The 15,174-nt window shown below is 44.0% G+C and overlaps 1 protein-coding gene across 1 annotated transcript in view; it reads left to right on the top strand.

Annotated features, from left to right (window-relative positions):
- LOC138577272 (solute carrier family 12 member 2-like) overlaps positions 1 to 15,174 on the top strand; it is a 953,949-nt gene that overhangs the window by 124,763 nt on the left and 814,012 nt on the right. The gene's annotated exons all lie outside the window — the stretch shown is intronic.

Below are 15,174 nucleotides of genomic sequence, written 5' to 3'. Positions count from 1 at the left end.
TTATGATAAAGGCTAGTGTCCAGGGTCTAGTGTAGACTAGGAATGCTGATGTTTCTTAACAATGTCCCTGAGCGCCTTAGGCACCTTAGCAAACACCATTGACTCTTTCATGAAGCCCTCTTTCCGACTGCACTCCCTTTGGAGTAATTTCAAACCCTTGATAAAATCTCCTTTTATATACGCTGTTTTTGGTTACAGGCAACAAGGGATCCCCAAAGGTTTTGCCAGTAGCATGTACATCAACAGAACATGCTTCGCAGCCACGGCATTCTGGTCCACGCCTGACACGTCTGCTGAGTCCGCCACTTCTGCCACTGTTGGGGGGAGTCCTGTAAAACCTCACTCTCTCCATCAGAGTCACAAGATGCGCTGCCCCTTCTCTTTTGTGGCAATGGTAACACCCCTGCAAGGTGCTCGCTTTTCACCCCCTTCTTCGCTGTCATCACCGTGTCTCTCCTTCCTCGCCACCCTGTCTCTCAACTCCCCTTTTCTCCTGTTTCACGCCATGTCCCTCCACACTCTTCATGTCCTTATCTAATGGCTTATGATTCTGAGGTAATTTCATACTGCAGAGATATGGGTAGTCTGGAGCACTCATCCATTTTAGATGAAGATTCATGCCAGACCTCCGAAAATGACTATTTTAAAAGGCTCATAAAATGTGTTTTCTTGCTACTGTGAGTAATGAGCGGTTGATGCTAATTAAATCTAATGGATGTTTTTGCACTGTTTTGAAATAATTTCTTTAAGTACTGTAAGCAGCTTTTGCTGCTTGATGGAAGTAGAGCAGTGAAGAAGACAAAAAGCTAACAAAAAACGACTCACTCCCTCATACAGGGGGACATCCACTCCCTCAGACCGGTGGCCATCCACTCTTTCACACTCGGAATGTTTACCAGTAGTGCCATGCCTTCTCGAGTGGAAACACACAATATGAATCTCTACAAAGACAGCATGGCCTGGGTGTAATAGGTGACAGTGAAAAGATCCCGGTACCCAAGTGGGGAAACCCAGGCCTGAACCTGGTTGCTTTCTGTTGGCAAGCCTACGGAACAAAACCGTACCTTTGCGATGGGTCCCAAGAGGGACGAATAAACGCAGTGTCCCTCAGATGGCTTGATTCCAAACAAAACACCAGCAAACACCCTTTCTTGTAACACAGGAAGACAGAAACATGTGCCCTGTCATTCAATACTCCTATGACCATTCTTGATATTTCAGTATTAGAGCAAACAGACCATGGTAAAACGGAGAAGCACAGAGACATGAATGAGACTGTACTGTAGATCTCTCTGGGCTGTAGATCTCTGCTACTGTAAACAGCTCTCCTTTCCCCTCACTATAAATTGTATCGGTTTTACAGGTGGGATCACATATGGAATCACCAACATTCACACACAAGCAGTGTTCGAAATTAAGATTCAATGACCAGCAGTTAAAACCAGCTACTGGGTGTCGGGCATCTGCCAGTAGGCAGGAGCTAAAGCTGGAGAACCAGGAGTGAGTAGGCAACGCATTCCAAATCTAACTTCCACTTGAGTTGTGCACTTTCTTGCCCATTATATATGATGCAAGGTGTCTTAATTCTTCTGTATTTACAATCTCAAACACTCAAAGTTAATCTCACATATGCATGTTTGCAAGGCACCTGTTGGCTTGGGAAGCTAAAAGTAGCTCATGGTAACTCTTGTTTTTAAGCTAACCAGGCACATCTAGGGAAGAAGCAGGAGGTAAATATCTCCCAGAACCTAGCAATTTTGAACCGTGCACAAGTAATGTTGCAAGGATGAGTTCTGTACCATCTTTGACGGAGCGACCTACACTCACCAAGCAAAATCTCAGAAACATTGGAAGAATAAATTGACGGCTCCCTGAAGATGGTTGGGTTCTTTCACACCTGATCTGTGTGACGATTCACATTTTATCGTCACTTCCCCCCAGAGGGGAGCCCTTCCCTTTGAGGCTACGGAGGGGAGGCTGCTACCCAATAGTTCCCAGAGGGTTGATGAAAAGTGGGGAATGACTCCCCTCATGGAGATAAGAACTCCCATCCCGTGAAAGACCTCCCTGAACCCTTGTTCCCAGGATACATGGCATTATTAACCTGAAACTACTAATGTGTGTTATTGTGAAGTCTCTACTATCTCATCTGTAGGATCAGATAAGACTGAGACAAAGAAGAACCAAAGAAACAGCCAGAACCACAGTTGAAAGGATTGCCAAAGAACTGCGATGCTGTGGCCACTAGGAGGCATGAAGATGACTTCAGTGGCATTGACGACAAACATTGATGCTACGCTGGTGTGGTCCCAGCAATATAAAGTAAAGATCGAGGAACGACTAGGTGTGCTCGGGAGCAGGAAGAGCAGTGAGGGATTCTGGTGTCCATCCTGTAGTGGCTGGGAATTTCAAACCTGCGCTGCCGAAGCATAGAGAGACAGCCAGTCTCAAAAGGAGAAACCAAAATGGAACCACGGAAGCTGGGGTAAACCCGACTTGATGCAGAAACAGGATGAATCCAGCAGTAGCGTGGCCTCTCTGAGGTGCACAGTGTGGCCCATAAAACATGCCGAGACCACTGTAGCAACAACTCCATGGATCTGCATAGACCAAAGAGGAGGAAAGCAGGAATACACGCTCAATGTATGCAGAACTAACAGCAACCTGAAACCCAGAAAAGAACCGATTGCACTACTCAATGAAGATACAGGTAATGGGAGTTGCAGGAAAGCTGGGTGGGGATCAGGGAGCCCAAAGAGATTCAAGAGTAAAGTGTGCCTTGGGAGTGAACTCCCTCATCACAGTCGTGACATCCAGAGAATCAAGAGTAAGATATCCCTTGGGAGTGCATTCCCATGTCAAAGTAGTGACATCCAGAGAATCCAGAGCAAAGCATTCATCTGGAGTGAACTCCCTTGTCAGAATAGTGAGATCTAGAGAATCAAGAGTGAAGCATTCCTCAGGAGTGAGCCCCTCGTCACAGTGGTGACATCCAGAGAATCAGGAATAAAGTATTCCTCAAGCGTGAACTCCCTCATCACAGTAGTGATACCCAGAGAACCAAGAGTCAAATATCCCTCGGGAGTGATCTCCCTCATCACAGTAGTGAGATCCAGGGAATCAAGAGTAAAGTATTCCTAGGGAGAGAACTCCCTCGTAACAGTGATGCCATGAAAAACCATAAATCTCAAGAGTGCCTCAGGAGTGAACTCCTTCGTCACGCTGGTGACATGAAAAACCCTAAACTTTAAGACTGCCTGTGGAGCGTACAACCTTGTCGCAATGCGAACACCAACACATTTGAAAGATACCAAAAGGACAACGAACGGCCACGGGGTAAAATCCCTAAGATTCAAGATATAACAAGTCCTGATAAAGTGCCAGCAATAAGAAGAAAATTGGATAAAGCATAACTGTGTTTGCAAATCATTGGGAGAAAATAAGGAGACCTTTAAAGGACTATAAAGGTAAAGTCTCCAAAACTCTTCCAGATAGATCAGAAGAAAGGAGTTATTCTCCTGGTTCATGTGTATTTGGTGAATCAGACCCTATTGCAAGAGATTGCTGTTAAGTCAGCCTGAGACTGAATTGTTTCACCAGGAGAAAGGGAGCCATTCTCAGTCACTTTGATAAGAAGTTCATTGAATCCTTTTTTGGTTTATTTCTTAGTGGTAGGGATAGAGTAGTTTGGACATAGGACAGTGTTTTGGTTTTTGACTTGCATCCTGATGAGTACCTGAGTTATTCTGTGTTTAGGTAGGGAAATCCCCTCTAGAAATAGGGATAGACAGGTTCCCTGCTTTATTTGGAATAAAAGTCCACAGCCAAAATGATAATGCCTCGTCAGCCTCCTTATCTCCATCACATCGCTAATGTCACTTGGAGTACATAGATGTCCTGATATGAATGGTCCCCACTGGTTGGTAAAAGGACAGTGGCTTCTCCTTCACTTGTTCAGTTATTTTGAAGCAGAGATGTGACGCATTCCGAAAAAAACTGAATCATGCATCTTTCATAAGTTCTAAACATTATGATTGCTTTTCTTCCTGCCATAAAGTTACAGAAATTGCTAGCATCTTTTCTCAGGAATAACTTAGAAATTGCAGAATCATATGACAAAATATTCCTGATATTTTGTCACTTTTCTTGCTTTCTTCATTGTACAGTGCTTTGTTTTAGAGCGGACCATTGTCTGCCTACAATTATCCAGATGTCCATGATTAGTTTGAATGCGAAATGTCAGAGGGAGAAAAAAACAAAAGTTATTTTACCGAAAATAACTTTCGGTTTTGTTTCCCCTGACTTTTCTTGCGACCTGCTCCCACCAACCCCTTTACTTACCTTCCGGCAGCACACAGCGAAATGTGCTGCCACCTCCACGTTCCCTCTGCGATACTGGTTCCCTTCATGCACTTGGATGGAAACCGGCCCCAAAGCGTCCTTTCCTTATTTTGAAATGTTTTTATTTTTTTTACTTTGCCTGTCCCTGCTTTCCTTTTTATGGAAGCAGGGGGACAGCTCCACAACCCTTTGAAGTCCGGGAATGTCAATCAAGTGGAGCAGGGGACACCCCCGCGACCCCCGCTCCTCTTGTTTGACATTTTTGGGATTCGGTTTTTTGTTCAATGCTGTATTTAGCATTTTTTTCCTTTTTTGTTTTTATTTCTGGTATTTTATACAGATACCCAATTATCCACATACCTGCAGCCCGTACCTTCCAAGTTCCTATTCTTTACCCAAGGTGCAGCCTTCATATCTTCAAACTTGGACTTTCCGTGGTGAATCCCTCCCCAGGTCCTCTTCCATAACTTCACAGTTATGCCAGGGCTGTCCCTCAGTGAGGCTTCAGCATTTACCTCCCTCTGGTTCACCAACTACCAGCTGTTGTCCAGATGCTGACTCGATTCAATGTCCTTCCTTTCTTGCATCACAAGGTACTCAAATGTGTCTACTGTTCTGGGCACTCATGCTCAGCATATATAAGGCTCTGGAAGGTCTGTCTCTTCCTTTCCATTCTGATATGTCTATGTAATTGGGAGAGATGGATCAGGCAATCAGTCACTCTCTTCCTTGCTGTCTTAATTCTGGACCTACTTAAAAGAGGCAAGTATTCTGGGTGCTCCTGTCGAACATCCATCACGCTACTGCCTCTGGAATGTCAGGCTCTTCCAAAACATCCTCATAATTGGGTCTCTGATTCTCTGCAATTGATGGAGATGGAGCAAGGAGTCACTGTATGTTGGGGGACACCCCGCTTTTAATCCTTGCAGTTATAAAAACAATTCTCAACGTGACCTACTCACTAATATCATTTCTGGATCTGATTTTGAAAACTCATGTCTATAAATAAGAAATAAATGTAATGGAGGAAGTGTGGAGTTAGTGTGATTTTCAAAAGTCCTTGGTAAGCATGTTCCCTGGTTGGCATGCCTTATGCCCCTTAGGACCTAAGCCCCTCCAACATTTCCGTTTGTGGGACGACAGGGGCTGGAATGAGCATCAGTAAGGATGTGCACTTTGAAAGTGATAAGCACATGGGTAGTGCTTGTTGGGACATTCTTCATATTTGCTTTCTGGAGCCCCGCATACACAGTGTCACAGAAAGCTCCTTATCCATATGTCATGAAGAGGAGAGCAATCCCCACTGGTAGGTAGAGGTATTGCATAGAATTGGATTCCTTATCAAGATTGCATCTTACCTTGTGTTCAGCAGGTGGATCAGTGAGTTTCCTGCAGCGTCCTATCCCCTCGGCAGCCATTGTGACCCAGGAGATAGAACTAGGTGCTTGGCTCTGCCCTGGGAATGCAGAGCCAGTCGGCGGGAGAAATAAAATACCTTGTTGGGGGCAAAACCTGCAACAAAGAAACAACCGAAGAGGTCCTCATGGGTCCAGCAGCAGGTTGGGTGTCACTGAGCAAGGTGGCATTTGAAGGAAGATCCTGGAATGAATAAGGGCTTACAGGGAGAAAAACAAACAAGCCAGAGTATACCCAGTGGAAGCAGGGAACTAAGGAAAGGCAAGGAGTCAAGGAATAGAAGAAATATCTCCAGTAGGGCTTAAGGGGGACAAAGTAGGATTACAACAGAGAGAGGTTGCAACACCGGCCAGGAAGACTTCCTATGGGATTGAATGAAGATTGTGTTTCTGGTCCGTAACCTCATGACATCACGTTATGTGAGTGGCATAAGTGTTCCTCCATCGTGGAAGGGGCGAACGCAGCGCCAACGTCGCTATAGCAACCAGTTCTGGACCGCTGGTCCACAGCAAATCATGACATCATGCCCCTGTCCAAGCCGTGTTCCACTTGGCATCCAAGGGTAGGTGTGATGAAAGTGTTTCGCAATGAAGGGAGCGCATGGTAACAGAAATCACAGATGTCTTCAACTTTGTACTCCAAGGCATCCTCTACATACACAGGTCGTTGCATGCTGTCTCGAACATAAGGTGCTTCTGTATATGGTTTAAGCAATGATGAATGAAACACCAGATGTATCCGCTTCCAGCTGTCATGTAGGGACAATTTGAAAGCCAGAGGATGTATTATTTTAACAATCTTGAATGGCCCATAGTACCTGGGCGAAAACATTGGAGTACATAGAAGTATCGGCAAATAGCGAGAAGAAAGCCACACCAGATCTCCTTTCTTGTAGCTGGGAGCTTCCACACGTTTGCGATCCGCAATTTGCTTAGTAGAGGCTGGTGCCTTTTTTAGGTTGTCCAAATGGATTTTGAGTGTATCCTTGAGAGCATGTGTACTTTCTTCAGCAGACGGTACACTGGTGCTGTGTGTAGCGTCAGGTACAGGCAACCATTGAGGATGGTAACCGAAAGTACAAAAAATTGACTCATGGATAAGGAATAATGGCAGGTATTATCGTATAAAATTTCGGTTATGGGCAGTAGGGAAGCACAGTTGTCACAAGAGGCTGAAGCGAAACACCGTAGATATGGTTCAATAGTTTGATTAGTTCTCTCAGTCAAACCATTGGTTTCAGGATGAATCCCAGAAGAGAGAGAACGGTTGATTCCCGAGGGATTTAAAGAAGGCAGTCCAGATTTTTGAGGTATTTTGGGAACCTCGATCTGAAATGATGTTCGAGGTAATACCATGAAGCCGAAACACGTTGGTGATGAAGAGCTTACTGATTTCTTTGGCTGTAGGGAGTTTCCTTAAAGGTACAAAATGTGCCAATCTGGAAAACATATCGATGGTTACCATAATCACTGCATTCCCCTTGGAAGGTGTCAGATCCACGATTAAATCTGTGGAAATTATATGCCATTGACGTGCAGGTATTTCAGGCTGGATACATTTACTGATGGGCTTTCCAGGAGCATATTTAGATTGTGCACATATGGGACAAAAAGAAACATAGTGTATGACGTCCTTTTCCACAGATGGCCACCAGAAAAAACGTTTGAGTAGCTCCTTGGTGGCACATATGCTTCAGTATCCATCTACATAAGAATCATGACATATGTGCAATTGTTTTTGTAACTCTGGGTTAGGAAGAAATAATCGCTGACCAAGAAACAGCAAACCGTTCCCATTAGTGAGGCCATGGATAGGATCAAGAGTATTGTGAGGCAGTTGGAGTATGGCTGTTTCGACGCAGTGCAGGAAAGAGCCCACAGAGGTATTAAGAACATCAAAGCCAAACATCTTTGATCTCACATCAGAGGTTTCTTCAGTAGGTTGTTGATTGTGAGATAAGGCGTCTGCTACAGTGTTCTTGGAACCAGGTATGTGGGTGAAAACCAGATCAAAATGATTTAAAAAATTGGCCCACCTAGCCTGACGGCTATTTTTGCATTCAAAGTGAAGTGGGTATTGCAGGTTACGGTGGTCGGTGCAAACCAGGGTATGAAAAGAAGCCCTCATAAGTAGATGGTGCCACTCTTGGCAAGCTAATTTAATGGCAAGGAGTTCCTTCTCCAGGACTGAGTAATTCCTTTCGGGTGGCGATAGTGTTTTAGAGCAGTAAGCTATCAGATGTTCCTGTTGGTCTTTTTGCGATTGTTTGAGTACAGCTGCAACTGCTTGATCCGAGGCATCAGCGTCCAGTGTGTATGCAGTGAGGACTTTGATTGAGACAGTATGGGTGCTGAGGTAAAAAGTCTTTGAAACATAATGTTTCCAAATATGTTGTGCTTTAGCTAACAGCATTTTCTACTAATAAAATCACTAAATGACTAATAAATACGGACACTTTTACATTGCATCTTCGTTTACCATCATTTGAAAAGCGTTATTTTAAACATTGGCCATTTTATCTGGACACCGCCAATAATTATGTGACTTAGGCTGCCAAGCTTTCATGATCTTAAAGCTTTGAGGTGATGGGGGCCACACCGAGGTATGTGCTGTTTTAGTGTAATTAGCCGCACAATCATCTAAAAAAATAAGACAAAAGTTCAGTTTCTTTATCTATTGACCTTTTTTTATCAGTGTCGCTTAAATATTTGTTTTGTTTCAAGCGAGCATGGTGGCAGCCCCTTGGGTGTCTCAGCTTCATGCCCATGCCAGCATCAGTTGCAGACCGTTCTAATTAAGCCTGTGACGCATCCGATTCTTTGGGGATAGGACTCATTTTCACTTAGATGCACGTGGTGCCAACATGCACTAAGTGGTGTTTGTTCTATTCCTGTTTGACCCCCTGTCCTCTTGTCATACCTTGTTTTGGCATCATTATTATTATTGACCAGGGTCGTTCTTAAAGGCCCTTTTTAGTATGGGGTATTAGGTGGCGCTATAAGCTGAAACTATTGCATTAGAGTAGAGCTAGGGAGAAATGGCATATGAGGAGGGATACAAAGCTTGTAGGTGTTGTTTGGTTATTTACCCACCCATTGACAGCCTATGGCCATGCTAATCCCTATGGCTATTTCCACCAGTTCCTGCCCCTCTCTGCCCAAAGCACATCCTCCTAGGATCTCTTTCAGCTGTATTTATCAAGCCTTATGAGTAAACTTTGAGCTTGAAGGGCCTGCCTGTGTTATTTCAAAGCATTCTATTGTGAGTTAATGACTTAATTGGAGCATGTCCATACCAGGTCTGCCTTCAGCCACTCGATTTATAAGCACGATGCAGGTCTTTCACTGAAGTCCTGTTAAAAGAAAGCCATTCTGGCTTGTGTATAAGTATTCGGCATTTGCCAGGCACTGCCATTATATATCCAGGTACTCATACGCTCCATTTTGCATCTGCTACCATCAATGGTCAGTTATTACCACTAAGGCAGTGCCTGGTATATGCTTTTCCCATGCCTAATCAAAAGCCAAAACTGTTGGCATTGCCAATGCTGGTTCATGGATGGAGTCACATCCATGTACTACCTAGCAATGCAACCAAGCTGACCTTGCTGCTTGGTGTACCATACTTCCCAATTTAATAGCGATAAGCAATCAATCAGTTTCCTGATGAAAAGACAGCATGCATTTTCGGATTTCTGTTAAGGTGCTATGAATCGCGCTCCACCCTGTGCTTAACCGAATTGGAGAGGAAGAAGAGAGACCTGCGCTTAGGCAAACTTTTGTCTTATCAGAGCGCCCTTCTCTCCCAATCCCCACAGGCTAAGATTCCAAAATAATTCACCCATAAGCAGCTCAAACTATTTCTCCTGTGCACATGCCCTTAGGCAAGAGTCAGTGTAAGGGGACAGAGTAATTTACATGATCTCTGCCTGATGCCCATGCATCATATCTGTGAAGAAGCACTGTCCAAATGAGCATATATGGCTTGTGGTATACTGACATACAAAAAAGGTAGCATACGCCTTTCTCTAGAAAGAACATGGCATGATAACCTGATCTGTGGTTTTTACCCACTTTGATAGTCCGCAGCCATCGCTTTTTGCTCACTGTACTTTTCACAAAGAAGGAATACTCATTTGCATATCAGTCTTTGTCCCGCCCACAAGGGCAGTCCTGCACCGAAATGCCTGCCAAACCACCTTTGAACAAGAGTGCCAACAGCAACCCCAGACACGTGTTTCGGCCTAGTCGGGCCTCATCAGTGAGGTGGAGCTGTGCCTCTGAGCACAGTGAGCACTATTAGGGTGAGCGTTGTAACAAATGAAATGAGCAGAGTTGAATGTGCGTTACCTGCTCAGGTGGGTTTCATGCATGAATCACTATCATAGACACACCTATAATATAAAACTCTGTGATCATTCTTATGGTCTTAAAGTTTTCTTTGCTTATATGCAAATTACCAAGATTCCGTACCTCCTGTAGGTATCACAGACACACCTATAATATAAAACTCTGTGATCATTCTTATGGTCTTAAAGTTTTCTTTGCTTATATGCAAATTACCAAGATTCCGTACCTCCTGTAGGTGCCCTCCCACCCCCAGTCTGCACTTGATTGGTTTCCTTGCAGCGATTGAACACTGCTGGGCATGTACTAGGGCTCCACCCCTCTTTCTCGACCACAGCACTCTGATCTAGCCCAAATACAGTCCACCTCCTCTGGTGCCCTGGCCACGGAACGGAAACTGCACTTTTGGATCTAAAACCACAAATGGACCAGATCAAGGATAAAGGGGACCTCTGCATCCTCCTGCTTGACCTATCCGCAGCATTTGATTTGGTCAACCACAAAATCCTATGCCACCATATAGCAATGGCAGCTCATTTGTCCCCTGAAGCTATACAATTGATTCAATGATTTCTCTCCAATCGCACTATGTGGGTCGTCTCTGCCTTCTTAGCAGCCAACCCAGCTCTAGTCTCTTGCGGCGTACCCTAAGGCGCTTGTGTGTCGCCCACATTATATAATGTATTTACCAAGCATCTCTTCAACAAATTGGGTGTCACGTATACTAATTATGCGGACAACACCCAAATACTCTTACCTATCACAGGCTTCTATGACACTGACTCAAACACTCTCAACAAAATTGACCTCACCATCCAGGCTTGGATGGCGCAAAATGAGTTATGTCTCGATGGACGAGAAAACTGAATTACTTATCATTGGGAGAAAATCCAAACTAAATAATTTACCACAACTCTATAAATCCTTCAACATTGATGGCAATACTATCAATGTTGCCAAGGAGATAAAAACATTAGGTGTGTACATTGACTCAACACTTACTTTAACAAGACAGGTTAATGCCATTGTATCTTCTGCAGCATACACGTCCAAATTAATCACAGCTAGCAGACCCTTCCTTTCCTCTGACAATTGCATCACGTTGGCTAGAGCATTCATCCTCTCCAGGAGCGACTATTGCAATTCCCTTTTTGCAGGTTCCAATGCCAGAAACATTAGTTAACTACAAGTTGTGCAAAACAATGCAATTGGAGCAGCACTTGATATACCCAAACATGCATATCTCTTCAACCAGATGCCACATTCACTGGCTCCCAGTACGAGACAGAATCAAATTCAAAGTCCTCTTGCTTATGCACAAATACCTCTCTAATAATGCTCCAGCATACCTCAGTAATCCAACTGCAAAAACCCAATCTAGCAGACCCACCCAGGCCTCCTACACCAGCCTAATCTCTACACCGAGATTTAAGAGACAGAAAGCTGGCGGTTCCAGCTTCCCAGTGTTTGCGGCCAAACTGTGGAACACCTTGCCATTAACACTGAAGACCGACACATCCTTGTGGTCATTACGCAAAGGCCTTAAAACTCAGCTTTTCAATCAAGATTCCCAATAATTATCACTGAGCTCAGGAATCCACATCTAACATTAGATTCCACATGCAGAAATAAATAATTTCGGCATGTCGGGTAACAAATTAGGGCCTGTAAATGTGTGTAAAGTGTATACACTCTGTAAAAAATGAATGATAATGTAAGCTTTTCCATGACTTGAATATAAGATAAGATGGTAACCCTCACTTAGGTAATGCATTTTATGGCAGTAAACCAATCAATGATGAATACGTTGAATTATATGCCTGTAACCAATTTCTTAAGATTAAGCACCTTGGTACCTCTGGGTTTTGCGCGCCATATACATGTTCAAATAAATAAATAAAAGATCACTGCGCAGCCCCTGCTTTGAAAGTGACACAGACACGTGTCGCTCCTGATTGGGAGAAATTTGTTAAAACAAGCCACTATTGGATTACATCAGTCCGATATTCCCTCACAATTTCCAGGTGTCATGCCTACCACAACGTCCTTGTTCTGGCACTCCTTTAACCACTCTGTTCTCTGTAGCAATGGTGTTGGTGATACTTTGGTGCCTGTGCTGCCAAAATGCACAAAAACAAAAACTACCCACTCTATACCTTAGAGCTAGTACTAGAAGCATCACTGCATTAGTAATATTGTTTTGTCGATATATCAGTTATGATGCTTATGACTAAATGAAACCTTTATCAAGAAGTGAATTGGTTTCCCCTCTCTCAGGTCCAGCCTGTTTTCAGTGCACTACTTTAATGACAGTTTCCACCAACCCCCTCCCACCCCATGTTATTGTATTGTTTTAGTCCAATTGACATGTTTATTGGGTACGTGGTAGCAATCTCAACATCCGTCTGCCAAACATCAGTATTCCAAAACTAGTTGCCTTCTACTTGATTTTACATGTTGCTAGATCACCGAACAACGAGATCACAGTGCATTGTGGGTAATCTGAAGTGTCAAGTAGGCTACACAAATGTGAAGCCTGAGTTTTGCCATTGACGCGCCTCTATCAGAGTGCAACGGATATGTAGGCACATATGGGCTCTGCGTGGAAAAAGCTCTTGCATACGCTACGGAATTGGAGGCAATGAGATCGCACATTATATACAATGTAGATCAGAACTGTTTTGTAGCTTTGCCAGGGTTTCTCCTTTTCCCAATTTGAAACTGCGTAAACGGGATCCAATCTTAAAAATAAATAAGGCATTTCATGCCAGTCAATAAACCTCTTTAAGCTCAAGCATGTGCACTGTTTACACCTTGCAACCGGTCAAACACATTCTTTGCGACTCATCTTTAAAATGCGCTTCATGATTTACGTATGCAAATGCACCGTATGCCCATACCATAGTGACCTGCACCCACTTTCATAATTAAAGGCGTGTGAAGCCCTTTACTAAGCACATCCTACACAAAGTGGATGGATGTGTGTCCTACCCCACACTTTCTATTCTACCTACCTATTCCATAACAATTAAGTGAGGAGCCCAGAAAAGTGTGGAAAGTGCATGTCTGGTTGTCTGAATGAACAACAAGTTAGTACTGTGTAAATGCAAACTAACTTTGCATTGCATTTGCCTGGCTGCTAATCGGACACTCAAATGGGAGGAACAATTTTTGAAAACCCAATCAGATTCTACGTCTTCATAATGTATGTTAGGGAGAATTCTCAGAAATGTGCTAATTCCCTCCACCTTGGAGACCCCCCAGCAAATTTGCTGGATTTTGAGGACTTGATTTTTTTTTAACCAGGAGAGAGTGTGACCCTTTTTCCCACTCTCTCATGTATTTTATTGTGATTTTCAACACTGTGTTTCTTTTGGTTGTGGAGTCTGATAAACTCCATAGGCATCATCTTTTACATTGTGTCACACAGCACCTTCAGTGAAGTCTCTCCGATTTCCCAAAGGTTTAAATACCTTCTCTTGGATAAACTACTGTTTCTAAGAGAAGTAAAGTGAAATTGACTTTACTTACCATTGTAACTTTCTAGACCAAGCACACCCTATCTTACAATAGAGTGCTGGAGCTTTGTCTAGTTTCTCATGTAACAGTTTTTATGTTACCCTTTTTGCACTGAATGGTTGGTGGCAGTGGTTTCCTTTGAACTACCATGGTATGCCTTTACCACGGTCTGTGTTCGGAGCTACAGAAAAGCATACATGGGAGCCATCTTTGTCAAAATGGCACCCGTTCTTCTTTTTTCACCATTTCTTTGTGTAAAGGTCCTTCTTGACATTTGCTCTGCGCACCAAGCCAGGTTTGGTCTCTTTGTTCATTTCACCTTTGGCGGGGTTCACGAGTGAAACCCATCTCTGCCTCCAAAGTGTCTGGGGTAGACAGGAAGTGTGGGAGGTCCCTGAAACTCTCTGTGCTTAGTCCCAAATGCACTCTGTGATGATTGGCTGGCTGACTGTCTGGCAAGGTCAGCCACCCCGCTGGGTGATTGACAGCTAGGCTGAAATGAATGGGAGAGAACTGAATAAAAGGCGACCACTGGACGAAGGCACCGAAGAAGAACTTGAAGAGGACGCCTGCTGTAACTCCTGGACCGTTGGTATGCCCAGTGAAGCCCTGCTGCAGTGCCGAAACGCCAGGTTTGCATTGGAAGAGAAGCCCCTGCAAGGACGACTTCTCCCCTTGAGTTGGTGGGACCAATCAACTCCAAAGTAAGCCACCTGCACATCCTCTCGGAGCTGGTTGAATTTCCACAGAGTTGCTGCTGGAAACCGTATAGCCAGGTAGAGGAACACCAGATTGTGTGTGTTGCTTTTAAGCTGGCCTAGAGCTTTTGGAAGATTCTCCGGACTCCGAGGAAGCAGGACTGACCAAGCCTGAGCCCCTTCAACAGAGTGCGGACCCCAGAACCAAGGAAAGTCGAGAGCCAGGAACCACGGTGTCACTATTTGCGTTAGACGCGAGGAGCTGAAACACTGAACAGCCACTGAAAGTGAAGTTTGCCGGTTGCGAGTTTTGACCATCCCTGTGCATTGCAGGAGTCCCCCAACATCCTTGCTCTTGTCCCCACGATTGAGGCCCAGGAACAGTGAGACCTGCCGAGCTGCACAGGAACAGAAGTCATCTGCTGCATCTTTTCTTCATCTTTAAAGGTACTGTAAAAAGTCTGTGAGAAGTTACCTCTCACTGTAGAGTGCTTTTAACGTCTACAATTCACAAGTCTAATCAGCTTGTGTGCCTACATTTCATTCTTCTTTTCATCAAAGGCTCCTAAGAACTTGTGCAAAGACTTTTCCATTTTATTACTAGAAGTGCTTCATCATATACAAGACTTTTACCCATTGACTTTGGCTTAGCCTATTGAACTGAATGACTCTTCTAGAAAAATCTAAAAGTACTTGCCTGCTTATGAATATTTGTGGTCTCTTGTTGTTCTAACAACTTTTGCGTTTTACCAACTTTTAAGAGTAGTCTGAATACCAACAGTAAGATATTAATGTCCCCAGCACCCTAGTTATTGAAGTCACCTGTGGGTGTAGGTTGTGTCTGTGGGCCATAC

The sequence above is a fragment of the Ambystoma mexicanum genome, chromosome 1p, assembly GCF_040938575.1.
Source record: "Ambystoma mexicanum isolate Mex_15411 chromosome 1p, UKY_AmexF1_1, whole genome shotgun sequence".
Lineage (NCBI taxonomy): Eukaryota > Metazoa > Chordata > Amphibia > Caudata > Ambystomatidae > Ambystoma > Ambystoma mexicanum.
Note: the sequence above shows the minus strand (reverse complement) of the source record. Positions and strands in the feature narration are given on the sequence as shown.